The sequence below is a fragment of the Sceloporus occidentalis genome, unplaced genomic scaffold (genome assembly GCF_023333645.1).
Source record: "Sceloporus occidentalis isolate IW3139 unplaced genomic scaffold, rSceOcc1.0.p SCAF_171, whole genome shotgun sequence".
Lineage (NCBI taxonomy): Eukaryota > Metazoa > Chordata > Lepidosauria > Squamata > Phrynosomatidae > Sceloporus > Sceloporus occidentalis.
Window position 1 is genome coordinate 376,542 of NW_028317151.1, and position 26,538 is coordinate 403,079.

Sequence of the window (26,538 nt, forward strand, 5' to 3'; positions counted from 1 at the left end):
CTAAGAGACTGGTTAACCTGTATTTGCTTGTCCTGCCATAATATACAATACATAGCATTTCCTGGAATTCTGCCTGTGGTGTATTCCTTTTTTGTCTGTCTTATCCTTTGGTTACCATGCATCGCCGTGTGCAGACAGAACCCCAGGTATCCCTTGCAATGAGGCTCCTACCCAACCTGATTACCCAGGCCCTGACAGTATGATGTAAATAGAGCATGGGTCTGATGTCACTATGTTGCTTAACCATATAAATAACTGCCCAGGTCTGATAAGGGAGGGTGAGATGTTGTAAAAGTATGTGTCCCTCCAGAGGGTCATAAATGTTCTGAGTAGGGAATAAATGGACCAATACGGTTACAACCTCTACATATATATATATATATATACATACATATATATATATATATATATATATATATATATATATATATATATTTATATAAAACATAATCAACAAAAGCCTTATTGGTAGCCTAAACAAGGTGAGGGGTGATTAAGCAAAGGCATACATCTACCAAAAGTATTTGTGGTGTACCTACCACCAACAATATGGTAACAGCAGCAGCATATACCTTGCAGTAAGGAAAATCCTAAAATGATTAGATAAATGATGCACACCAAAGACAGAAGTGTGGTTGAAACCAACCCAGCAGAACTGGGATGATTCACTGACACCAAAGCTCAGTTGCCTCCACGCCTACGGGTAGATACCAAGTCAATAACCTGAAACCTCAATTGATTGGTAGAATGTCCTGTCAGTTTAAAATGTCTAGCATGACTGATAAGTGTATAATGTGAAACAAACGCTGGTTCTGGTATCTTGTGTTCTGCCCATATAAAATTCCTAACCTAGTACATACGTGTCTTGAGTCTGGGCAACTTCTAGCAGGTCACTCATTTTGACTTCAGATGACATTATGCGCTTGGTACCTAAAAATTATGAAAACATAGAAACATAGAAAGTGATGGCAAAAAATGAAAACGTAGGTTCATTAAAACCAGAGGTGGGAGTGTTGGTTAAGGAGGTCCAGGAAAAAGCAGAAACTTTAAATAACTATTTTTCCTCAGTATATATTAAGGAGGAACCTATGTCAATGGATATACATAGGACTACTGAAAAAAAATTGCAGTCAGACTGTGATTGGATGGCTCAGGACAAGGTGCTGCAGCAACTAAAAAAAGTTAATGTCAACAAAGCTCCGGGGCCAGACGGTATTCACCCACGAGTGCTTAACCCCTTCGTGACAAAGGCTGATTCTATTTTTTGTACCCTTCGTGACAATGGCTTTTTTATCGTTTCTGCGGTGTTTGTGTTTAGCTGTAGTTTTCTCTTAACCCATTTACTAAACCCACACAAGTTATATATTGTTTTTTTCAGGACAAGAAGGGCTTTCTTCAGACACCATAATTTTTTTCATATGATGTAATTTCCTATAATAAAAATAATAAAATATGACGAAAAATTGAAAAAAAAACAAATTTTCTCACTTTTATTTGAAAAATCTTTTATTCATCATAAAAAACTACTGAAAAAACCTGCTAAATAGATTCTACTATTTGTCCCGAGTTTAGAAATACCCAATGTTTTTATGTTTTTTTGCTTTCTTCTACACGTTATGGGGCAATAAGTACAAGTAGAGTTTTGCTAATTCAAAACCATTTTTCTCTGAATCTGGTAATTCTGTCTCTATGTGGTATTTGGGGCATCTTTGAAGCCAGCAAATTAAATTTACCCCACCAAACCATATATTTTTGAAAACTAGACACCCCAGGGTATTTTAGATGCTGATAGTTTAACCCTTTCCATGCACAAATCCTACCACCAACCCTTGTCAAAGTTTGTGATAGTAATTGTTTTTGGTGTTTTTTTCACATACTTTGTACTTCAGGTGTGAAATTACAGCTCCTGGTATATGTTGCTGTCACACAACACCCCGATATGTGTTCAGCAACATCTCCTGAGTACATTGATACCCCACATGCATGGGTTTGTCAGATTGTTTGGGGGCAAAAGGGCCACATTTGGAACATGAGCAATTCAAATTCAGTAGGAATTTTACATCTGGGTAAAGAAAAATGCTTGTACCCAACTATCAGTAGGGACAGGTTACAAGAAAGCCTGGCCTATCTCCAAGAAGGGATTTGATCTAGCACCTTAAGTGGTCCCTCATGCCACGGAATGGACACAGGGTTCACTTGACAGTGCAAATAACATCAATATTGATGCCAGGAATTCCAGAAAAAGGAGGGATAGCTGGCTTGTACCTATTAGGCGCTACCCATGCCTCTGGTGCACTGCCACGACTACGTGTGGCAGGCGTCCTAACAGCCACAGATACATCACTAGATGTATCTGTGAACTGACCAACGTCAAAATCTGACGCTGTATCAGTGGCCTCAGAATCTGTGGCCAAAAAGGCATACGCCTCCTCAGCCGTATACCGCTGCATGGTAACAATTGCAGCAAAAATAGTGGGGAAGGAAAGGGTTAATGGCTATAATAAAAACTAAAAAAAAAAACTAAAAAAAGTAAAAAAAATGTAAAAAAAACCAAAAACCCCAAAAACAATTGCCACTATGCAAGATCACTGTTTATGCAGTGATCAATGGCAATGAAGGGGTTAATATTATATGGGTGGCTCTTATAAGAGCCTTTGGATCAATATATATATATATTTTTTTTAGAGAATACCTGAAATACCAGAAAACACACCGATCTGTCTCTCTCCCTCACTAGAAACAAGTGAAGGAGGGAGGCAGATCCAATACTGATCAAAGGCAATGTTTAGAAAACATTGCCTTTGATTTAGCAAATCATGATCACTCTTATGAGTGATCTGACCACTAGGGGTGTTATTCACTGGATGTCCATGACATCCAGCAACAACCCCCCCCGATGATGACAGCAGGCTCCGCCCCCCGGCTTGATGGGCGCCGCCATCTTGAAACACCGCGTGTGTTTCGAAGACGCCGGCACCGGGAAGGTAAGTTGAGCATTTAGGAAGCGATCGCGAGTCGCTTCCTTTGCTAAACAGGTGTTGCAAAGATGCCTCGATACTGAGGCATCTTAGCAACACCAGCTAAGCAAAGGAAGCGACTCGCGATCGCTTCCTAAACCCGTTTTTCGGCGGCGGGCGCCGCCATGTTTGAAAGACGTGCAGTCTTTCAAACACGTTTTTTTATTTGCTCCTAGGAGCGATCGGGGGGGGCCGGGAATGTTTTTTTTGGTGTTGCTCAATGCCTCGATGTCGAGGCATTAGAGCAACACCGTTTGAGTGAAAAAATCGATCACGGATCGATTTTTTCACCCGTTTAAAGACGTGCCGGTCCTGGCACGTCAATTGTCATAATCGTCACGATTTTCGGTGACGTGCCCGGACCGGCAATTGTCATCAAGAGGTTAAGGAGCTGAGTCAGGAAACAAGTGAACCTCTGTTTCTAATCTTTCAGGATTCTTTTCTTTCAGGAATTGTAAGAAAGACAACTAGGGGGCACTCGTGTACACCGGTAGAAAAATAAAAATAAGACAAGAAAACACTAATAGTGTAGTAGTATGCACAGACAATCAAACTGTATTTCTATTGTAAGCACTCACAATGTATATACTTATATTCAAGCCTCATGTGCATCAAATCCTCCGGGTGGAAGTATGAAGTATATATAAAAGCAGAAACACATAGGAACACAATGGTGTGGTATTAAAGAATTCTGGAACACGCCAGAGTGGATGTACACTTACACTTTGTGTAGAAATAAAATGCCCATATAGCTCAGATGTTTCTCTTCTGCTTGCCTCCGGATTTCCAGGATATTTCCCAGCTTTCAGCCGGTGTGGATGTGGATCCAGTAGGTGAATTAAACAAAATCCAAAATGCAATGGTATAAAATCAATACTATTTATTCAGGGCTATATGCCCAGGTATACTAAAAAACAATAAAAGATCTGATAAAAGATAATAAAAAGAGCTCTAAGAATAGTCCTCAACGCGTTTCGCCGGGTTTGTGGCTTCATTAGGAGTATCTTCAGTGCCGGTACGCGGTCCTTTTAAACCATGCGGGGCACCATCTTTGTTTGCCGACGTCTGTGCGTCTTGACGTCCGTGAGTCTATAATCGATGCGTACGGTGTCCGTCATCCTGTGTGTTGGTGGTCCGTGGTGCATGCAGCAGGGCTCCGAGGTAAGTAAGAGAATAGATGTTGTTAATGGTAAAGACCAGGTATCTCGTATAAGAATATAGCTAGAATACCAGGTCTGTGGAGAATGAATAAATACAGTTCGAGGGAGACTATTGCTGATCACCATTTAAATGAATAAGGCACGGGGAAGGCTATTGCCGATCACCATTTAAAGAAAGGAGAGATGCAGATCCTCTATATTATCCCAAGTAGGTAAGTTCAAAAAAACGTGACTAAATAAAGGTGGGGCAAACATAAATGAAGTGATAAATTGGAACAAGGGAAGATGAAGAATTCCCAACCAGAAATAAAACCACACCATAAATGTTATATGTGAATATAGATATGATGTAGAGTGGAAGTACTCATTGATCAAGATTTTAAACATGTTTTTATATGTGGCTCTCAGGGTCACTATACTATCAAATTGTGTATGTATTGGAAATGTATGAATTTTTGCTATAAACAATAGATAACAAAATTGATATATAAAGAATAAAAATATTTAAAATTATTCTGAATAAAAATGTACTAAGTTTATTAATAAAATGATGTATGTGAGTCTATCCCACTAATTTTATTACTACTATTTTTTTATTTATTAAAAATGTACTGAATTGGTTAATTAAAAAAAATAAAAAATAAAAAAATATATATATATAAAATTCCAATAAAATGTGTATTTCTATACAGTCGTATTGTTCTGTCCTTTCATTTTGTTCATATGAGTGTAATAGCCGGGATAAAGGCCTTCTGGGTGGATATTATAGATATATATTTAACCCCTTAAGGACCGGGCTCGTTTTTTCTTTTTGTACCCTGTGGGACCGAGGCTGTTTTAATGTACTTGTACTTTAGTTATAGATATACAGGTTCTGGTATAAGTCACTGTCAAACACAATTCAGGAACAGTTCAGGAACATCTCCTGAGTACAGCGATATCTCACATGCATGGGTTTGTCAGATTGTTTGGCTGGTAAAAGGCTACTTTTGAGGCAACACAGACTTTTAGCATCTGGTCATTCTGCCTCCATCTCCTCTTTGGAATATCTTTGAATCTGGTTAACTCAATTTAACCATGTCAAACCATATATTTTTGAAAACTAGACACCCCAGGGTATTCAAATTGCTGTTATTTTAACCCTTTCCATGCACCAATTATACAACTACACTTTGTCAAACTTTGTAATAGTAATTTGTTTTATTGATTTTTTTCACACAAATTGTACTTTAGTTATAGATATACAGGTTCTGGTATATGTCACTGTCAAACAACACCCCAATGTGTGTTCAGGAACATCTCCTGAGTGCAGTGATACCTGACATGCATGGGTTTGTCGTGTTGTTTGAGATTTAAAATGCCACATTTGGGAAGTGCGCTTTTTTTCTCCATTTTGGTCAGTCTGTACCTATGCCCTATCTTTGAGCTCTGCCACTCCAATTTACCCCATCAGCCATTTTTTTTTATATTAGACACCCCTTGGGTATTTGAAGTGCTTTTATTTTAACTCTTTGTTGAGATTTTTGAGAAATTTTAGCACTTGCTCAAAATAATAAACTTAATTTTTTTATTTTATTTTTTTAATACTTTTTTTATATTTTTTTTTACACATTTTGCTGGTACTGGATGGTTCATCTAGTGATATCACTGCATAATTACTTTTAAATGTTAGCACATTTTTTTTTCCCATTTTTTTTTTTTTATTATTATTTTTTGAATATTTTACTAATCACATTGTGATTAGAAAGCTGGGCTCCATTGACTTGCATGGTTGAGTGCAGTACCTGTATTCAACCTGCAAGTGGAGCCAGAGTTCTCTAGAGGGTCTGGAGACCATCTAGCGAACTCTTTCATCTTTATTGTTTTTTTTCCCGGGCCGCCGCCATCTTGCTGATGGCGAAGATCACCGGCAGCTGCGGCTGTGACCGCTCTCCGGAGCAGTCACAGCCCATCCAGAGGTAAGTGTTTGGTGTCGCTGAATGCCTCCTGATCGAGGCATTCCAGCGACACCACGCTTTTAAAGCGGGCGTCCGCCGCCATACAATGTATGGCGGCTGTTGACGCCCCGGGGAGGGGCCAGACATGGCCCCCGATGCCGATCTCGGCCTTGCTGAATGCCTCGACATCGAGGCATTACAGTAACGCCGTTTAAGCGAAGAAAGTGATCGTTGATCACTTTCTAAGCTTATTTAATTTTTTGACGGTTCAGGACCGTCAAAGGTCATTAAGCAACCGTTTTTCCATGACGGTCCTGAACCGGCAAAGGTCGTTAAGGGGTTAAGGATTATAATGTTTATATTTCTAATATACCTTTTAAAAATAGAGTAGCAAGGATAAATGCATCCTGGGTGGAGATTATAAATTTATATTTATGGGGTGTATTGTACAGTTTATATTTCTAATGTTCCTTTTACATATAGGTCAAGATGTCCAACTCCATATTTAGACCACCTTTTTTAAAGGTTTTAAGTTTAAAAATCCATTCGGTTTCACGTTTGGATAAATTGTCTACTGTGCTACCGCCTCTCCAATTGGGAGGAACCCAATCTATGCCTATAATTTTTAAAGACTCAATAGAGAATTTTGGACACATATCACAGTGTCTAGGGACACTGTGTTTGACATTCATATTTCTTATGTTTCCTAAGTGTTCTAATATCCTCTCTTTCATGGGTCTTATGGTCCTACCCACGTATTGTAGGCCACACCCACACTCTAATAAATAGACTACATTTTTCGTTAGGCAATTTATAAAATGTTTAATTGTGTATGTTAAACCTGTTCTTGAGCCTATAAATTGATTGGTTTTCTTGGGTAAGAATGTACACATCTTACAGTGACTACATTTGTGAAATCCTTTAGGTTTATTTTAGACTTGGGCACCAGGGGGCTCTTCGTGTTCGTCTTCGTGCTCGTCTTCGGCAAAAAAAAAATCTTCGTATTTCGCGAATATTCGCCCGTTCCTGTCTTCTCTTTGGGCGAATATTCGCAGACATTCTTCGTGCTCGTTTAATCTTCGTTTCCCTCCCGGTTGCCTAGCAGAGGTTAGGTACGTGTGTGCAACTCTATTGGTCGTTTCGGCAGGGGGCTGGTCTGGCATCAACGAGTGAATTGCAGAACGCACTTCATTCGTTGATGGCAGGCCAGCCCCCTGCCGAAACGACCAATAGAGTTGCACACACGTACTGAGGTGTACTGTACACAAAATCACCTAGAGACAAATGCTCCAAGGAACTCGGCCTCCGTTTTTATCATACACAGTCACACATCCATAGATGTTTAATAAAAGAATAGGGATTATTTTACATTTTTAAATTGATTTTGGACCACTTGTAATACATGCCTAACATTTGCTACCTATTTACAATGGCATACTTTGCAACAACCCAACTTTTACTGGACAGGACTGGAAAAAAGCAGGACTGTCCACCAAAATCTTGGGTGTGTTGGCAGGTATGCGGATGGAAAAATGAACTAAAAAATAGCTTAGGGTTAATGTACGGTTATGTTTAATATTAGTAGCAGTGCACTGGTTTGGTTAAAGATGTATTATGTCTAAATAATAATTTAATTTTAATTTTAATGGGTTTTAAAAAAAAAATTAGGGGTTTATTTAAATGTATTTTAAAGTTAGATTTATTTTTTAGTACTTTATTATATTTATTTGATGTTTATACTAGTGCTACCTACTGAGCTATAACTACCTACGTGTATTTGCATACCTAGTTTAGCTAGATTAGATGGGACAGGGCTAGAAAAAAGCAGGACTGTCCCTGAAAAAGTTGGGTCTGTTGGCAGGTATGTGGATGGAAAAATGTTATAGTATGAAGTGTGAGTTATAGCGTTAATGCTAGTGAGTGTAGAAGTGAAGGCCAGGACAAATAACAAGAGGAAAGGTCCTTGTGATTTGTGCATTGTACGTGTATGTGTTATGTGTGTTATGTGTGATGTCACTGTGTTATATGTGTTATGTGTGTTATGTGTTATGTCACTGTGTTATTTGTGTTATTGTGTGTGTTATGTTTGGTTGGTTGGTTGTGTATCAGAAAGAAAATAATGAAATGGAAATGGAAAAGGAAATGGAAAAGGCGAATGAGTGGGCAATTGGCGACCCACTCACCTGTTTCACCCCAGGGCAAAGCACCCAAACACTGTCAGTCTTAGACGTTTGGCAGCAGACTTTCAGAGCTCAGACACTAGGCCCTAGCGTAAGCTGGCCACTCCGGCGGAGGTAGCAGGCGTTGTCACACCGCAGACAGAGGCAGCCAGGGGGGAGAAACTGCTCTTACCATTAGGGACATTTAAGGCATGACACCAGCCAGGAAGCGAACTGGCATTGAAGAGACGCTGGCACCACCACCAGCAGCAGCAGCATTGGGAAAGGCGAATGAGTGGGCAATTGACGACCCGCTCACCTGTTTCACCCCAGGGCAAAGCATCTAAACACTGTCAGCCCTTGGCGTTTGGGAGCGGACTTCCAGAACTCAGACACAAGGCCCTAGCGTAAGCTGGCTACACCGGCGGAGGTAGCAGGCATTGCCACACCGCAGCAAGTGCAACCAGGGGGAGAAACTACCTTGAACATTTTGGACATTTCAGGCATGACACTAGCCAGGAAGCGAACTGGCAGAGAAGAGACGCTGGCACCACCACCACCAGCAGCAGCAGCAGCAGCAGAATTGGGAAAGGCGAATGAGTGGGCAATTGACGACCCGCTCACCTGTTTCAACCCAGGGCAAAGCATCCAAAGACTGTCAGTTCTTGGGGTTTGGGAGCAGACTTACAGATCTCAGGCACTAGGCCCTAGCGTAAATTGGCTACACCGGTAGAGGTAGCAGGCATTGCCACACCGCAGCAAGTGCAACCAAGGGGAGAAACTACCCTTTCCATCAGGGAAATTTGAGGCATGATTTCAGCCAGGAAGCGAACTGGCAAAAGATACTGGCACCACTACCAGCAGCAGCGTTGGAAACGGAAAAAGGTCAATGAGTGGGCAATTGACGACCCGCTCACCTGTTTCACCCCAGGGCAAAGCATGAAAGTCTGTCAGTCCATGGCGTTTGGGAGCGGACTTCCAGAACTCAGACACTAGGCCCTAGCGTAAATTGGCTACACCGGCGGAGGTAGCAGGCATTGCCACACCGCAGCAAGTGCAACCAGGGGGAGAAACTAAACTACCCTCTCTATTAGGGACATTTGAGGCATGATTTCAGCCAGAAAGCGAACTGGCAAAAGATGCTGGCACCACCACCAGCAGCAGCGTTGGAAACAGAAAAAGGTGAATGAGTGGGCAATTGACGACCCGCTCACCTGTTTCACCCCAGGGCAAAGCATGAAAGTCTGTCAGTCCATGGCGTTTGGGAGCGGACTTACAGAACTCAGACACTAGGCCCTAGCGTAAATTGGCTACACCGGCGGAGGTAGCAGACGTTGCCACACCACAAACACGTGCAACCAGGTGGAGAAACTACCTTAAACATTAAAGAGAAAAAAAATTAACTTTCCAAGCTAAGAGTTGGGTAACCCAACTTGGGCAGATTGAATTTAAGAAAGGCAATCTGCTCCATCAGATGAGGTGCCATGCGTGAGCGCTGTGGACTCAGTATGTCTCCAGTCATAGAAAACACGCGCTCACTTTGAACAGTGGTTGGCGGACATGATAGAAGCTGCTGCGCAACCCATGAGAGTGCAGGCCACACACTCTTCTTTTCATCCCAGTAGCTAAGAGGATCAACATTAGGCGCAGAAGGAACTTCACAGAGGTAAAGTTTGACCATTTCAGCAGCACTACTCTCCTTTCTGCTGCTAGCTCTGTCAGATGGTCCAACTATACTCCCAAGTGCCTCTTCCCAAAGCGCAGCTGTGTTGTGATGCTTGTGGCACTGCTGCTGATGCTGATGCTAGGAGTAGCAGACCACATCATCTCTTCCTCCTCCTGCACCTCTCCCTCCTCAGACAGCATTCCCATTTTACGCTGCCAGTCACGCACCTTGTTGACCAATTGCTCCCGGTAGCCACTGAGAACATTAAATTTCAAAGCTAGCTTTCCCTTAATTCTTGGATCGCAAAGGCACGCTAGCATCATTTCGGGACTCTCTTCCATTCGTTTGCGAAGGTGTACTTTTAGCAGATCCTTCAGCTTCCTGACTATGGCTGCTACTTCAGGATGTAGAGTGCCACCTTGAACAGCCTCACGGTTTTCAAGGAAAACATCCATCTTGCTGCCTAGATGGGAGAACACTGGGATTACCTGGGCCAGACTGGCAGTGTTTGAGCTTAAATTTTCTGTGGCATCCCTGAATGGTTTAAGGACTGCCACTAGCTGGGAAATCACTGTCCAATCCTCCCTATTCAATGGAGATGTAATCCCAATATTGTGCTCTGAGGCAAGATTATGGATTGCCCTCTGCTGCTCCAAAATCCTCTCCAGCTTGTCTAACGTGGAGTTCCACCGTGTACTGACATCCTGACGTAGGCAGTGTACGGGAAGACCTGACCTCTCTTGCTCTTCCCTCAAAAGTTGGCTAGCCTTAACACTATGGTGAAAGTGCCCAGCGATCTTTCTGCAGCGGGACAGAACTACTGCTGCCACATTAGTTCCTTCAGACATTGCTGCCTTCACTACAAGATGGATGATGTGGGCTGCACAGCGCACACCAACAATATGACCATCTCGCAGCGCTTTCACCATATTGGCACCTCCATCAGTTACCACAAAACCAACTTCAACATTGGTGCCCGCATCTGCTCCCACCCAAAGGCTAAACATTTTCCTCATTTCATGCAGAATATTTTGGGAAGTGTGCTTTTCATCCATCACTTCTGCATGGAGAAGGAATGATTGGTAGCCTGCTGCAGCAGCTTCCTTGGGCACACCGGGCTGCCACCAGTGTGCTGTCAAAGAAAGAAAGGCATGCTGGCCGCTAGGTGCACTCCACAAATCTGTAGTGAAATGAACACACTGACCAGCAGCCTTGGAAAGCTCCTCTTTCACTGCTGCAACACAGGACCGATACAATGAGGGGACAATGTTCCTGCTGAAAGTGGAACGTGACGGAACTGTATATTGTGGAGCCACAGCCGCCATCAATTGTTTGAAAGGCTCCCCTTCGATCATAGAGAAGGATGCCCCTCCAACAGCAATGAACTGACCAATCAGTCGCGTTACTTTATTGGCCTGCTGTTTGGGCATTGACCTTTTGGATTGGAATGCCACAAATTGTTCCAGGGTGGCTGGACATGCAGTGCTCCAACCTGCCTTGGTCTCTGGCTGCCAGCACTAGCTGCTGCTGCTGCTGCTGCTGCTATTGGCTCAGAAGAAGAAGCTGTTGGGGTTTTTCCACGGCCACCAGCTATGCTGCCTGCACTAGGTTTTACTTCTGCATCTTTCCCCAATAGCACAGCGTTGTGTTGAGTGCTGAGGTGATGCTTCATGCTAGCACTGGTAAAATGGCCAGACACTTTCCCTCTGCTTATTAGCTTCCCACAATGTTTGCACTTTCCATAGCGCCCTTCTTCAACATTTTCAAAGTGCTCCCAAATTGGGGCGCGCATAGCCTTGGAGTGTGCCTTGGGTGCTGCTCCTACTGCTCGGGGTGGATGAACAGAGGCAGAACTAGTGGTGGTGGGACTGGTGGTAACAGTACTGGCCATAGTGGGACTGCTAATTGCTTTAGCTTTAGATTTGCTAGGTTTTGCTGCTGCTGGTGGTGGTGGTGATGGTGATGATCGTAGTGGAGAAGGTGGAGGCTCAGGGGAAAATTGTGCACTAGTCATTTGGACACTGCTCCCTGAGGAATCTGATTCCTGACCACTCATCTCCTCTACTTCCTCTGGCTCATAGTCTAGTTCTTCATTAGCCAGATCGAATGGAATTCCTGCTAAGCTGGAGCTAAGACTGATATCGTCGTGAGACTCATGACTAGTAGTAGTGCGAGCAGGTACTATGAGGACATGGCGTGGAGGTACCGGTGGGAACAGTAGGGCGCAGCACTAGTGATGGTAGAGGCGGTAGAGGTGGGGGTGGTGGTGGTGGTGGTTTTCCCTACAAAGGAATGTGATCGCTTTGGTTTGGGACCCCTCTGAGTCTTGCTGCTAATTTGGCTCTGCTTGGTACCTTGCATGCTGCTCGTGGATGGGGAAGATGCTGCTTGGGGCAAAAGGCACTTCTTTTTACTCACTGGGCTAGTAGAAGTACTAGTTGTGCTACCCTTTAACTCTGAACGTGCTTCTGGTGCTTTAGGCTTTCCGTAAAAAAACATAGAGCTTGTGGGCCTAGCAGCACTACTACTGCCTGCTTTTGGTGCCTTTCCTTTACTTGATGATCCTTCAAGCAATGCTTCCCCAAGCGATAAGCGAGAGCTTGGCCTACTTGGCTGACTAGACTGACGCAAAGGCTGCATCTTAGAACTGGTGGTGGTGCTGGTGGTGGTGGTGGTGCTGGTGGTGGTGGTGGTGGTGGTGGTAGATGGAGCTTGTCCCTCCTTAGTCCCAAAAGGAGGATCCATTTCAAATTTTGTGTTGTGTGTGTAGTGTAGTGTAGTGTTTAAAAAACCATAAAAAATTAGAGGAAGTTCTCTTCAGTGCTACTGCTTAAAAAGTAAAACTATGCACTACTGCACTGTGCTGTTGTGTGCAATCTGCCAAAGTGCTAAAGTTATTTAAATTATTAACTCAAGATTAACTATTTATATAACTAGCAGTATTTTATTTTTAATTTGAATTTACACGGGCCTAAGAGTTTAGCCTACTACTATGCTAGCCTAAAGCTATATTTCCTTACTATAAGTCTACCTTTAGGCAGACGCTCTCAAACTCACTAAGCTAAAGTGAGGTTAAATCAGATTCAGTATATGATTTATTAATTAATATTAAGTTATATAATATTAATAGATTAGAAATAATTTACTTTTATATTATGTATTAGAGATAGAAGAATATAGATTATGAATTAGAATTTAGAATTAGAATTACTTATATTATAGATTATGAATTAGAATTTATATTGTTATATATTATTTATAATATATTATAGATTAAGATTAAAGAAGATTAGAATTATTTTAGTACTACAGCTAGTAGCTTGAAGGTTTGCTTAGTACAGTTGTTGTCGTCACACAGTCAATTTTTCTTGAAAAGAAATTAGAAATAAAATAAAATGTCACAGCAAAACAGTTAGCTTCACTGCTTGCTGAAACACACAGCACTTATGCGGCTGCACTCACTAGCCCAACAAGTTCACTTCACTGATGGACTGAGGTGAGCAAAACAAATGAAATAAAATGAAAGATTATTAATTAAGAAAAATTGACTTGGTCTCTTGCTGTTGCTAAAACAAAGCACAAACTATAGAGCTGCAGCACCAGTACTAATAAGATTACCTGAACTATACGCTAGTAGTAATTAATTAATATTATTACTTTTATTTATAGTTAATTTAATTAACTATTAAGATAAGAATGATAGAATTATTGATATTACTCATTTTAGATTAGACACTAGTAGATGTCTTGAATGTTTACAGTACCCTCTACACTAGTATACTATTACTAACTATAGTAACTGACAAATATATATATAATTTTATAATGTATTCAATTATTAATTATATTAATATTACTGATTTTAGATTAGACACTAGTAGATGTCTCGAATGTCTACAGTACACTCTACACTAGTATACTATAGTATATGTATATATGACTGACAAATATATATATAATATTATAATGTACTATTAAATTATAGATTCTATTAAATTATTATTTATAAATTCTATTTAATTTATTTAAGCAGGATAGGCAGTAGGCACTAGTGCCAGCCCAGGGCAAGGGCACCCCAGTGCCACTGAGGCACTGGGTGCACTTTCAACTCAACAGCACTTACACTACAGTTGATGACAAATTAAATAAAAAAAAATTAAATTAATCAAATTATTATTATTAAATATATTAATTAAGTAGAACTGAAGTGAGGATGAAGTACACTGTGAGAAATGGCAGGCTAAGGCTTACCAGTCTCACACAGAACAGAACAATCTCTCTCTGTAACGCTCGGATGCAGCACAGTAGTGTTGCCAAAGCAGTCACAGCGAAAAATGAATGGATCTCTCAGGCAAGCTCTGGTCTTATAAAGGCGCCTTCAGAATTAAAAAAACAGCAGCACAGGCATTGGACGAGACCCTTAGCGTGATGTCACAAGAGTGAGCTGATTGGACAGACAAGATCAGCTCACTCCTGTTTGAAATTTTGGCGGCTGCGCGGCAAAAACGATTCTTCGTGGTTGTGAGTCTTCGTCTTCTCCTACGTTTTGCCGGCACTGTATTCTCTTCGGCGTGTCTTCGGAACGAACAAAAAACCAGCCTCTTCGTGCTCGTTTTCATGTTCGCCCGAAGACGAATGCGCAAGTCTAGTTTATTTCCTACAAACATTAGAGGGTTGTGTTCTGCTACTTGTTTTGGAAGGATACCTGGGGCCAATAAAGTTTTTAATGATCCGGTTTTTGAAAAAATTATTTGTGGTTTATCTGGTAGTATTGTACCCAGAATTTCATAATTTTTCAATACGTGCCAGTGTTTATCTATAATGCGTTTAATTTTGTTTGCTTGAGTATTATATTGTGTAAAGAAAGAAAAACTAAAATCCCTCTCTTTAGATGTTTTTAGGGATGTGCTTTTATTCCCTAACAATTGTTTCCACCTGGCGGAGGCTATCATTTAGCCTTTTCTCCGGATAGTTTTTCTCAATAAACTTTTGTTTTATTTCTTTTGCTTTAATCTCAAAATCTTCACTTTTTGTACAATTTCTTTCGATCCTCAATAACTGACCATTAGGTATGTTATTAAGCCATTGGGGATGATGGCAGCTTGTATAATTTATATATCCATTTCTGTCCGTAGGTTTACTGTAGTTCCTTGAACATATTCGGTCGTCTTCCGAGAAAAGTTCTACATCTAGGAACTCGATCTGTTGAGTCTGTATATTTGAGGTGAACTCCAATTTGAATTCATTGTTGTTGGTGTAATTTATGAACTTGTGTAGATTGTCCTCTGATCCTCTCCAAATTATGAGGATGTCATCTATGTATCTCTTCCAGAGCACCAGGTTTGTACCGTATGAGTTGTTATTCCATATGAATTGGTCCTCCCATTCAGCTATGAATAGATTTGCGTAGCTCGGTGCAAACCTGGTGCCCATCGCTGTACCGCACAGTTGGAGGAAGAAATCTTCCTCGAACCAGAAGTAATTGTGTTTCGATATGTAGTTAATACATTTCAGGATAAAAGATTTTTGTATTGGGTCCATATTTGCGTCTCTGGAAAGGGTCCTATTTACGGCTTCCAACCCCTGTTCGTGGTCTATAATTGTATATAAGGAGGAGACGTCCATTGTGGCCCACAGCCACCCTGGGGACCATTGTATGTCTTTTAGTGTGTTAAGTAGATGCGTAGTGTCCTTAAGGTATACTGAAATATTAAGGACATACTTCTGAAGGAAATGGTCAACATATTCAGATGTATTGCATGTAAGGGAATCTATACCGCTAATGATTGGTCTACCGGGTGGTTCCTTCAGCTTCTTATGGATTTTGGGAAGGAAATAAAAGACCGGTAGTTTCGGGTGTTCTTTTTTCTGCATGCACCACGGACCACCAACACACAGGCTGACGGACACCGTACGCATCGATGATAGACGCACGGACGTCAAGACGCACGGACGTCGGCAAACAAAGATGGCGCCCCGCATGGTTTAAAAGGACCGCGTACCGGCACTGAAGATACTCCTGATGAAGCCACAAACCCGGCGAAACGCGTTGAGGACTATTCTTAGACCTCTTTTTATTATCTTTTATCAGATCTTTTATTGTTTTTTAGTATACCTGGGCATATAGTCCTGAATAAATAGTATTTATTTTATACCATTACATTTTGGATTTTGTTTAATTCACCTACTGGATGCACATCCACACTGGCTGAAAGCTGGGAAATATCCTGGAAATCCGGAGGCAAGCAGAAGAGAAACATCTGAGCTATATGGGCATTTTATTTCTACACAAAGCGTAAGTGTACATCCACTCTTTGGTGTGATCCAGAATTCTTTGATACCACACCATTGTGTTCCTATGTGTTTCTGCTTCCTTTTATATATACTTCATACTTCCACCCGGAGGATTTGATGCACATGAGGCTTGAATATAAGTATATACATTGTGAGTGCATACAATAGATATATAGTTTGATTGTCTGTGCATACTACTACACTATTAGTGTTTTCTTGTCTTATTTTTATTTTTCTACCGGTGTACACGAGCACCCCCTAGTTGTCTTTCTTGCATATTTCAAACACCTGGAGAGTGTTTTTTACGGGCTGCAGCTGGGTATCCGGTCAGCAAAAGAAGGAAAGTATTGTTACTAAACTTTTTCTCTAAATATCCCATTTCTTACTGGTTTTCATCACTTTCTTTTTTGGCACATATATTTCTTTCAGGAATTGTACCAGAGGATTGGAGGAAGGAAGATGTGATTCCTATATTCAAAAAGGTTTCAAAATCTGTGCCCGGAAATTATAGACCTGTGAGCTTAACTTCTGTGGTTGGGAAAGTATTTCAAGGGCTGTTTAGGGATAATATTCAAGAGTTCAATGGGAAGAACAGTATTATTAGCAAAAATCAGCATGGTTTTATGAAACATACCGTATTTGCTCGATTATAAGACGAGCAAATGCTCTGAAAAATACCCCTCGTCTTCTAATTGGGGTCGTCTGCACCGCTGCAGGGGACCTGGATCCTCCTGTCTCCCCCCCCACACACACACACTTACCGGTGCTTCCTGCTGTATTGCCGGGGCAGCGCGTTGACGTCTACGCGATGCGCGTAGACAACGTCCGCTGCAGCCGGAAGGAGGTGTGGCTAGCAGCGGGGGTTGTCTGCGTCCCTCGCGGATACCTTCCACGACTGTCAGAGATCAGAGTTCCCCGCACCGGTGCCGCACCAGTGAGGGGAACTCCTATCTCTGACAGCCGGGGAAGGTATCCGCGACGGACGCAGACAAACCCCCGCTGCCAACTCCACCTCCTTCCGGCTGCAGCGGAAGGAGACGTCAACCCGCTGCCCCGGCAATACAGCAGGAAATTGGAAGCACCGGTAAGTGTGTGTGTGCGTGTGTGTGTGTGTTAAATGGGGGCATAGGGCATTTCTGGAAGGCATTTCAGGAGGCAGAGTGGCGTTAAAGGGGCATTTAATAGAGCACTCTGCCTCCTGAAATGCCTTATACCTCCCTATATGCCACTCTGCCCCATAATATGCCTTTTAACCCCCTAAATGCCAGAGTGGCATATAGGGGTATAAGGCATTTCTGGAGGCAGAGTGCTCTATACAATGCCTTTTAACTCCCTTAATGCCACTCTGCCTCCTGGAATGCCTTATACCTCCCTATATGCCACTCTGCCCCATAATATGCATTTTAACCCCCTAAATGCCAGAATGGGATATAGGGGTATAAGGCATTTCTGGAGGCAGAGTGGCACATAGGGGGGTCAAAGGCATATCATGGGCTACAGTGCCATATTGGTGTGGCAAGCCTGGGGGCAGATGTGCATAACTGGGGGACAGGTTGGAAAATACAAGGAAATAAAAACAAAAAATATATTTTTCTCAATCATAGCTTTTATTGAAAAAAAATAGTTTACATGAATTAACATTTACTGGTAAAACTTTTTTCCTTTAGGGTCGTCTTATAGTCAGGCTTTTTCTTTTTTTCCTAATATTCAGATTTTGGGGGGTCGTCTTATAATCAGGGTCATCTTATAATCGAGCAAATACGGTAGGTCCTGTCAAACTAATTTAATTGCATTCTACGAAGAAGTAAGTAGAAGTATAAATCAGGGGGTTGCAGTGGATGTAATCTACTTGGATTTTGCCAAGGCGTTTGACACGGTTCCACACAATAGGTTAGTATTCAAACTGAAGGAAATTGGTCTAGATGCAAATTCTTGTTCTTGGGTAGAACATTGGCTTAGAGATAGAGAACAGAGAGTTGTTATAAATGGTACATTTTCAAGCTGGTCAAAAGTGGTAAGTGGGGTCCCTCAGGGTTCTGTTCTGGGACCAATTTTATTCAACATATTTATAAATGACCTGGCAATAGGCGTTGAAAGTTATGTTTCTGTGTTTGCAGGTGACACTAAACTAGGTAAAGTAATACAGGGCGAGCAAGATATTACTCTTCTGCAGAGGGATCTAGATAGACTGGGGGACACAAATGGCAGATGAAATTCAATGTAGTTATGCACTTTGGGGTAGGGAATGCACAAACAACCTACACCCTAAACGGTAGTGAATTAGGGGTAACGACAAATGAGAAGGATTTGGGAATTGTTATAGACAACAAACTAGGCAACAATGTGCAATGTCAGTCAGCAGTTGCTAAGGCCAGTAAGGTATTGTCGTGTATAAAAAGGGGCATCAATTCGCGGGATAAAGATATAATTTTGCCTCTGTATAAATCAATGGTAAGGCCGCACCTTGAATATGCTGTGCAATTTTGGGCACCTATTCTAAAGAAGGATATTATATCGCTATATAAAGGGTGCAGAGGCGGGCTACAAAATTAATAAAAGGAATAGAGCACTATAGTTCTGAAGAAAGGTTAACAAATTTAAATCTTTTAAGTTTAGAAAAACGGCGCCTCAGAGGGGATATGATAGCATTATATAAATATATTCGGGGCCAATACAAACCATTGTGTGGAAATCTGTTCATAAACAGCACTCTGCATAGGACACGTGGTCATGCGTTCAGACTGGAAGAAAGGAGATTTAGACTAAAGCAGAGGAAAGGGTTTTTTACAGTAAGGACAATAAGGATGTGGAATTCTCTAACTGCAGAGGTAGTTTTATCGGAGTCTGTACAGACGTTTAAACTGCAACTGGATGGATACTTGGAAAAACATAATATTCAGGGATATAATCTTTAATTATAGGGAAACGGCTTATTGATCCAAGGAGAAATCTGACTGCCATTTTGGGGTCAAGAAGGAATTTTTTCCCTGGTTAGTGCAAAATTGGAAAGAGCCAAACTGGTTTTTTTTGCCTTCTTTTGGATCAACAGCAAGAAATTAACAGATATAGGAAAGGCTGAACATGATGGACGCATGTCTTTTTTCAGCCTATATAACTATGTAACTATGTAACTAGATAAGAATCATTAGGCCCATCCAGTCTGCCCGACCTCTGAGTATTTTCCTTAGTACCTGCCCTTATTCTATATCTAACGAAAAGAATAGAACCAAGTCTAGAAAATAGGAGAAAATGTTAAATAAATAAATAAAGGATAACTTCCCTTTCTTTTCACTATGCTGGATACGCAGCTGCAACCCTTAGAAACACTCTCCAGGTGTCGTTGTAGTAAAATCAGAAATCCACTAGGGGGCGCTCGTGTATCTCAACAAAACAAAAAACAAATGATAGTGTAGATGTAGAGATATATTTTACAGTCAATATGTCCCAAATTTTGCACTCACACTTAGTCTGAGTCGATCAAGGAAATATCTCAACCGTCCGCCTGATGGGTTACGGATGCGGCATATATAAAACAAAACACATAAACAAGCCAATAGTGTACTTTTGCTTAGAGGTGGGAACCGCAAGAATGAAGTTGCACTTACACTTAGGTAGAATGATTTGTGCCCGTAGTATCGAGATGTTCCTCCTTGTAATTGGATTCCAATGGCAGAAAAAAATTCTTCACAAATGAAGATACTGCACACCGAAAATTAAATAAAATAATATTTTATTATCTGATTTTTCCAGGGTCTTCTCACCATATATAGTTAGAGAAGACCTCTATATAAAATAGCAGAAAAAGCGACTATATGAAAATATAAAAAAACTGCAGTATGAGGCTTTTACAAAAGCCTTTCCGAGAATTGCTTTAAAAGATTCAAAAAGCTTTTAAAAAAGCTATTAAAAGATAGTCCAAAGTCCGGGTGAAAGAAAAGGTAGTCCTAGATTTCCAACTCTACGCGTTTCGCCTGGTTTGGCTTCATCAGGAGTGTTCGGAGGTATTTTGCCGGTGTCTTTTTAAAGTTTTGCGCCGTCCGTTTGTGCGTCTGACGAATCGGTCCATCAGTGCGTCTGACGGCATAGCGTATCGGCGTCTGACGTGACGGCTTCTAGTGAGGAGATGCCCTACTTCCGGGTTTCGATCGGCATAATTCTCTCCGATACAGCATAGTCAGATGAACAGAAGAAAAATGTAAGTATGCAGGATAATCCATGTATATAAATTTGTTGAGGAGGTAATGAAATAATATAATAAACTATGTATATTTAAAAAAAGATAAGAAATAAAAAATCGAAAAAGTAAATGAATTTTGTAATGAATATGTATATACAAAGAAAAATCAAATACTAAATGAAAAATCATGAATACAGAATTGTATGAATACCTGGATTAGAGAAAATTCCGTGTTGTGTCTGTGTAATAGTTCATTTAATTCATGTATTTATTTTTCTTTCTTTACACACATATACACACAGTACCATATTCTACGTACATTATATACTCATACTATTACACAGACACAACACGGAATTTTCTCTAATCCAGGTATTCATACAATTCTGTATTCATGATTTTTCATTTAGTATTTGATTTTTCTTTGTATATACATCTTCATTACAAAATTCATTTACTTTTTCGATTTTTTATTTCTTATCTTTTTTTAAATATACATAGTTTATTATATTATTTCATTACCTCCTCAACAAATTTATATACATGGATTATCCTGCATACTTACATTTTTCTTCTGTTCATCTGACTATGCTGTATCGGAGAGAATTATGCCGATTGAAACCCGGAAGTAGGGCATCTCCTCACTAGAAGCCGTCACGTCAGACGCCGATACGCCATGCCGTCAGACGCACTGATGGACCGATTCGTCAGACGCACAGACGGACGGCGCGAAACTTTAAAAAGACACCGGCAAAATACCTCCGAACACTCCTGATGAAGCCAAACCAGGCGAAACGCGTAGAGTTGGAAATCTAGGACTACCTTTTCTTTCACCCGGACTTTGGACTATCTTTTAATAGCTTTTTTAAAAGCTTTTTGAATCTTTTAAAGCAATTCTCAGAAAAGCTTTTGTAAAAGCCTCATACTGCAGTTTTTTTATATTTTCATATAGTCGCTTTTTCTGCTATTTTATATAGAGGTCTTCTCTAACTATATATGGTGAGAAGACCCTGGAAAAATCAGATAATAAAATATTATTTTATTTAATTTTCGGTGTGCAGTATCTTCATTTGTGAAGAATTTTTTTCTGCCACTGGAATCCAATTACAAGGAGGAATATCTCGATACTACGGGCACAAATCATTCTACCTAAGTGTAAGTGCAACTTCATTCTTGCGGTTCCCACCTCTAAGCAATATTACACTATTGGCTTGTTTATGTGTTTTGTTTTATATATGCCGCATTCGTAACCCATCAGGCAGACGGTTGAGATATTACCTTGATCGACTCAGACTAAGTGTGAGTGCAAAATTTGGGACATATTGACTGTAAAATATATCTCTACATCTACACTATCATTTGTTTTTTGTTTTGTTGAGATACACGAGCGCCCCCTAGTGGATTTCTTATTCTATATCTAGCCTGGCCTTATGCCTATCCCATGCTTGCTTAAATGTTTTTACTGTATTAACATCTACCACTTCTGCTGGAAGGCTATTTCATGCGTCCACTATCCTTTCAATAAAGTAATATTTCGTAAAGTCATTTAGCAGAGGAGGTCTTACGGCCGCTTTAAAACTTGCAGTCGCATCGGCTGCTATGGTGAGGCTCTTCGTCTCTCCCCTTTGTAGACGCATCGTGACGCTCAATTACATACAAAAAGGGGGGGCTGGGGGTATAAGTACACAACAGGGTGGTTGGGGCATCACATATAAATCAATACATAAAAGGGGTGGGTGGCTGGGGGCAATACACATGGGTACATTAACCAGTACAAAAGGGGGCATCAATACTCAAGGGAGGCGGGCTGGCTGGGGTACATCACATTAATCAATACACAAGGGTGTTGGGGCATAAATGCACAAAGGAGGCTGCCTGGGGGCACAAAAGCACATGAGACAATATACAAGGATGTGGGGGGAATGTGGGGCGCAGAGCCTGTACTGGTGTCAGGGCGGGCTGTTTGGGGACAAAGATGGCTCACACTGGTCAGTTTAGGGACAAGATTGGCTCACGCTGGGCTGTTTGGGGACAAAGTTGGCTCACTCTGGACTGTAATTTGTTAATGTTATCTTGGCACTGCTCAGATTCTATGTGGGGAATATGGACACCAGGGCTGGTAATTTAGGGTTTTTTATCTATCTGATCTATACCTGAACTACAGGGAGTAAGTAAAAGGGCGGTATGGCTTAGTGAATGAGGGACAAAGGGACTCTGGGGATGATTATTGGGGAGAGAACCTCTCAATGTCATGGTAGGATCAGAAGGAAGGAAGACTTCACTGACTCTCACAGTCTTCCCCTAATCTGCAGTCAGTGTTGCAAATATTTTTGGTGCGGGAGCGGACGGAGTGATTGCATGCTAGGGAGCGTGGAGTGGAGCCCAAGGAAATGCATAGGGTCCATTTTTTCAATATTTAAAAAATATTTTTGTTAAAAAGATTAGCTGTTTTTTATTGTATTAAACATACATTATTTTACCAGTGTTTAAAGTGATATATTATTGTACTTGTTTGATAGTGAGGCAAGAGGTATCTGATGGGGAAAAATGCTACCCCCCCACACAGATTTTTAGGGCTTCCTACGCCCATGCTGGTGTGTGTGTATTTAGTCATCTGTTTCCTGGCACTTTACTTTCTGTAGGAATAAACTGAATCTATCCCGAGAGGAAACACCCTCTTGATGCCCGTGTAGTCAGAATGGAACGGAAGGGGCCTTGACAGGGATGCAGAGCAGGGCTAGGTCAGGGGGTCATAGAAAGTTCAGTGGGGAGGGGGAGGGAGTGAAAGGGGGTATATAAGGATGGGGCATAAGGGGGTTCGGGGCTTTTTGTTGTGCCAGCATACCCGGTGTGTTTGTCTTCCTTCCCTGTGTGCGCTGGTTTTCTCTCTTTTTTGTCTCCTTTGCAGGTGCGGTGATGGATCCTGCGGTGGAACGTTTGCTGGAAGGTGTGCGGGCAGCGGTGGAGCAGAGAGGAGCGGCGTGGCTGGAAGGTCAGCTGGTGCGGATTCTGGGCTTGCCGGGTGCGTCAGGACGTCCAGTTCGTCGTTCCAGGCCTCCACAGCGGCTGAGTCCCAGTGCCCCGGATGGACGGAGGAGTGAAGGTGGTGGAGCTGACGGCGGAGGGGCGGCCCGGCTGCAGGGCCGGCCTTAGGGGTGTGCGACCTGTGCGACCGCACAGGGCGCCATGGTTGCAGGGGCGCCTGACCGGGACTTGGATTAAAGCATCGGGTTTTTTTTTTGGTTTTTTTTAAAACTTTATTTAACATCATTCATGTTAAATAAAGTTTAAAAAAAAAAAAACGATGCTTAAATCTAAGTCCCGGTCAGGGGCGCCGAGCGGTTGCTCATGAAGTTCTCGGGAACCGCTCGGCGCCCCTTACTCTCCGCGACTCCGTCGCTGTGCCGGCATCTCATGTTGAGCGCCGGACTATTCCGGCTCTCAACATGAAATGCTGGCACCGCGACAGAGCGAGAAGTCGGATGCCTCCCGCTCTCACCGCAGGACTCCGGCAACAAGGTAAGTGGGGGGGGTGTAGTTTGAAGGGGCAGAGGGGGGGTGTAGTTTGAAGGGGCAGAGGGGGGGTGTAGTTTGACGGGGCAGAGGGGGGGTGTAGTTTGAAGGGGCAGAGGGGGGGTGTAGATTGAAGGGGCAGAGGGGGGGGTGTAGTTTGAAGGGGCAGAGGGGGGGTGTAGTTTGAAGGGGCAGAGGGGGGGTGTAGTTTGAAGGGGCAGAGGGGGGGTGTAGTTTGAAGGGGCAGAGGGGGGGTGTAGTTTGAAGGGGCAGAGGGGGGGTGTAGTTTGAAGGGACAGGGGGGGTGTAGTTTGAATGGGCAGGGGGGGTAGTTTGAAGGGGCAGAGGGGAGGGGTATTTTGAGGGGCGGTAGTTTGAAGGGGCAGAGAGGGGGGGGTAGTGAGGGGGGGCGCCAGAGGAGTAGTCCGCACAGGGCGCCACAACGCCTAAGGCCGGCTCTGCCCGGCTGCATCGGCGGCCGGGGTAGTCCAGACGGGGACCGGCTGTTTCCGGTGCCCCTGAGGACAGCAGGGGTGAAGTGGCGTTGCCGGTACGGAGCAGGAGGAGCGGTCGGGCTGGGCTGGCAGCCGACATCAGCCTGACGAGGAGCGGCGTCCCGGGGAGGGGAGGCCCGTGACCTGGGCAGCGTGGGAGCCTGGGCGGCGGGACGGCCGGGCCCGGGAGGTGCTGCGGCCTGCGAGGTCTGGAGGCCGGCGGACGGCGGGTGCTGCGGCCAGGTCTGGCTCAGAGGTGAGACGTCGGGATTCCTCCACGTTGCAGCCCAGGGAGCGGTTTTTGGCGCAGAGCGAGGCAGCTTCTCCTGGGGTTTCAAGACCAGTGGATCAGGATGTCACGGCTCGGCGGTCCGGCACGGCCGAGGGGTCTTGTGGTGAGTACCCTGGTTTATCTATTCGAGCTGGCTCGAGAGAGCGGGGGGATTGTGGCCTGTTTGTGGGGTTGTTGGAGGGGTTGCGTTTGTTGGTGGATTCCTGGGGGACTAGGCAGCAGAGTGGTGGCTCTTCTGGCGGCGTCGAGTGTGCGTGGGCGCCGGGTGTGGTTGCGCCCGGCGGGGTTGTAGCGCCGGTTGTGGGTGCGCCTGTGGCGGTCGGTGAGTCGTCTTCGGCTGTTGTTGAGCCTGCCAGTGAGGGGTTGGCTGGCGGCGCGGCTGGGGATGGGGCTGCGGTTGTGGGGGCTGGTGAGTGTAGTGTACCAGAGTCGGCGAGACAGACGGCTTACGTCTCTTTCGCCGGGGCCTCTTGGTGTTCATTTGAAGTCTGAGGTTAAGGAGAGAGTTAAGGAGATTTGGAAAGGGAGTATGTGGAGTTGTTTTCTTTGCTTCCTCTGGAGGAGTCGCTGGACTCCAAGGAGGATGACAAGAAAGAGGATAAGAAGAAGGAGGAGGAGGAAAAGAAAAAGTGGTATCGTAAGTTGCCTAAGATGTTTGGGAATTGGCTGCGAGCTTTTTGCATTCTGGCTAGTGTTATCGGGGAAAAAACTCCTGATAAGTGCTCTGCCTTGTTTTGTTATGTGGATGGGATTTGGGAGGCGTACCGCAATTATGGTGGATTGGCTTGGTGGCGCTATGACGAGCAGTTTCGGCAGCATTTGGCGGCTAACCAGGGCATGCGGTGGGATCAGATGGATCTGCCGCTCTGGTTGAAGCTGATGATGGCCCAAAAGGCGTCGCCCTTTCAGGGTGGGGCCGGCGGAGGACAGGGGACTTCCTCGGCCACGGGTCATAAGGGTACCTGTTGGTTGTTCAATGACAGCCAATGCAAGTGGGGAGCCTCTTGCAAATTCAAGCATGAGTGTTCCGGGTGCGGTGGGTCTCATGCCCTGTCCAAATGTTTCAAGCGTGGCCGAGGTGGTGCCGGGGAGGGGCGCGGCTGAGGCAAAGGGGGGCAACTCCGGTGAGTCGCGCCGCGATGCTACCGTGGCTAAGCCGCTACGGCAATAGGGCCGATGCTGCCTTTTTGGATGCGGGGTTTGGGGAAGGTTTTCGGATTCCGTTTGTGCCCAGGGGGGAGCGTTTGTTGCGACGTAATTTGAAGTCGGTAGCGCTGTATCCGGAGGTGGTGCGTGATAAGTTGGGTAAGGAGGTTGGTTTGGGGCTTATGGCCGGCCCTTTCGCGGAAGTGCCGCTTGTGGGATTTCGGGTTTCTCCGTTGGGGGTGGTTCCCAAGCGGGAGCCTGGCAAGTTCCGGCTTATCCATCACTTGTCTTATCCGAAGGGGAGTTCGGTTAATGATGATATCGCCAGGGATTTGTGTTCGGTGTCTTATACCTCTTTCGATAAAGCGGTGGATTTGGTGCGGGATGCTGGTCCGGGGGCGTTGCTTGCTAAGGCGGATGTGGAGTCATCTTTTGGGATGCTGGTTTGATGGGGCGTTTTATGTTGACTTATGTCTTCCTATGGGGTGTTCGGTTTCGTGTGCTTATTTCGGGAAATTTAGTTCTTTTTTGGAATGGGTTGTTCGGGAGGAGCCAGGTTGCCGGTCCCTGGTTCATTACTTGGACGACTTTTTGTGTGTGGGTCCTGGGGATTCCGGGCGTTGCTTGCATTTGCTCCGTACTTTGCAGTTGGTGTTGCGGTCCTTTGGGGTGCCGTTGGCTGT

General features: G+C 43.5%; 1 protein-coding gene and 1 non-coding gene across 2 annotated transcripts in view; both read right to left on the bottom strand.

The window, feature by feature from the left end:
• Positions 1 to 26,538, bottom strand: part of LOC149279317 (inactive rhomboid protein 1-like) — a 466,620-nt gene that overhangs the window by 163,405 nt on the left and 276,677 nt on the right. The gene's annotated exons all lie outside the window — the stretch shown is intronic.
• On the bottom strand, positions 2,079 to 2,208 carry LOC149279318 (small nucleolar RNA SNORA35). Its single transcript, XR_016278591.1, has one exon. It is a non-coding gene; the product is annotated as a small nucleolar RNA SNORA35 (small nucleolar RNA).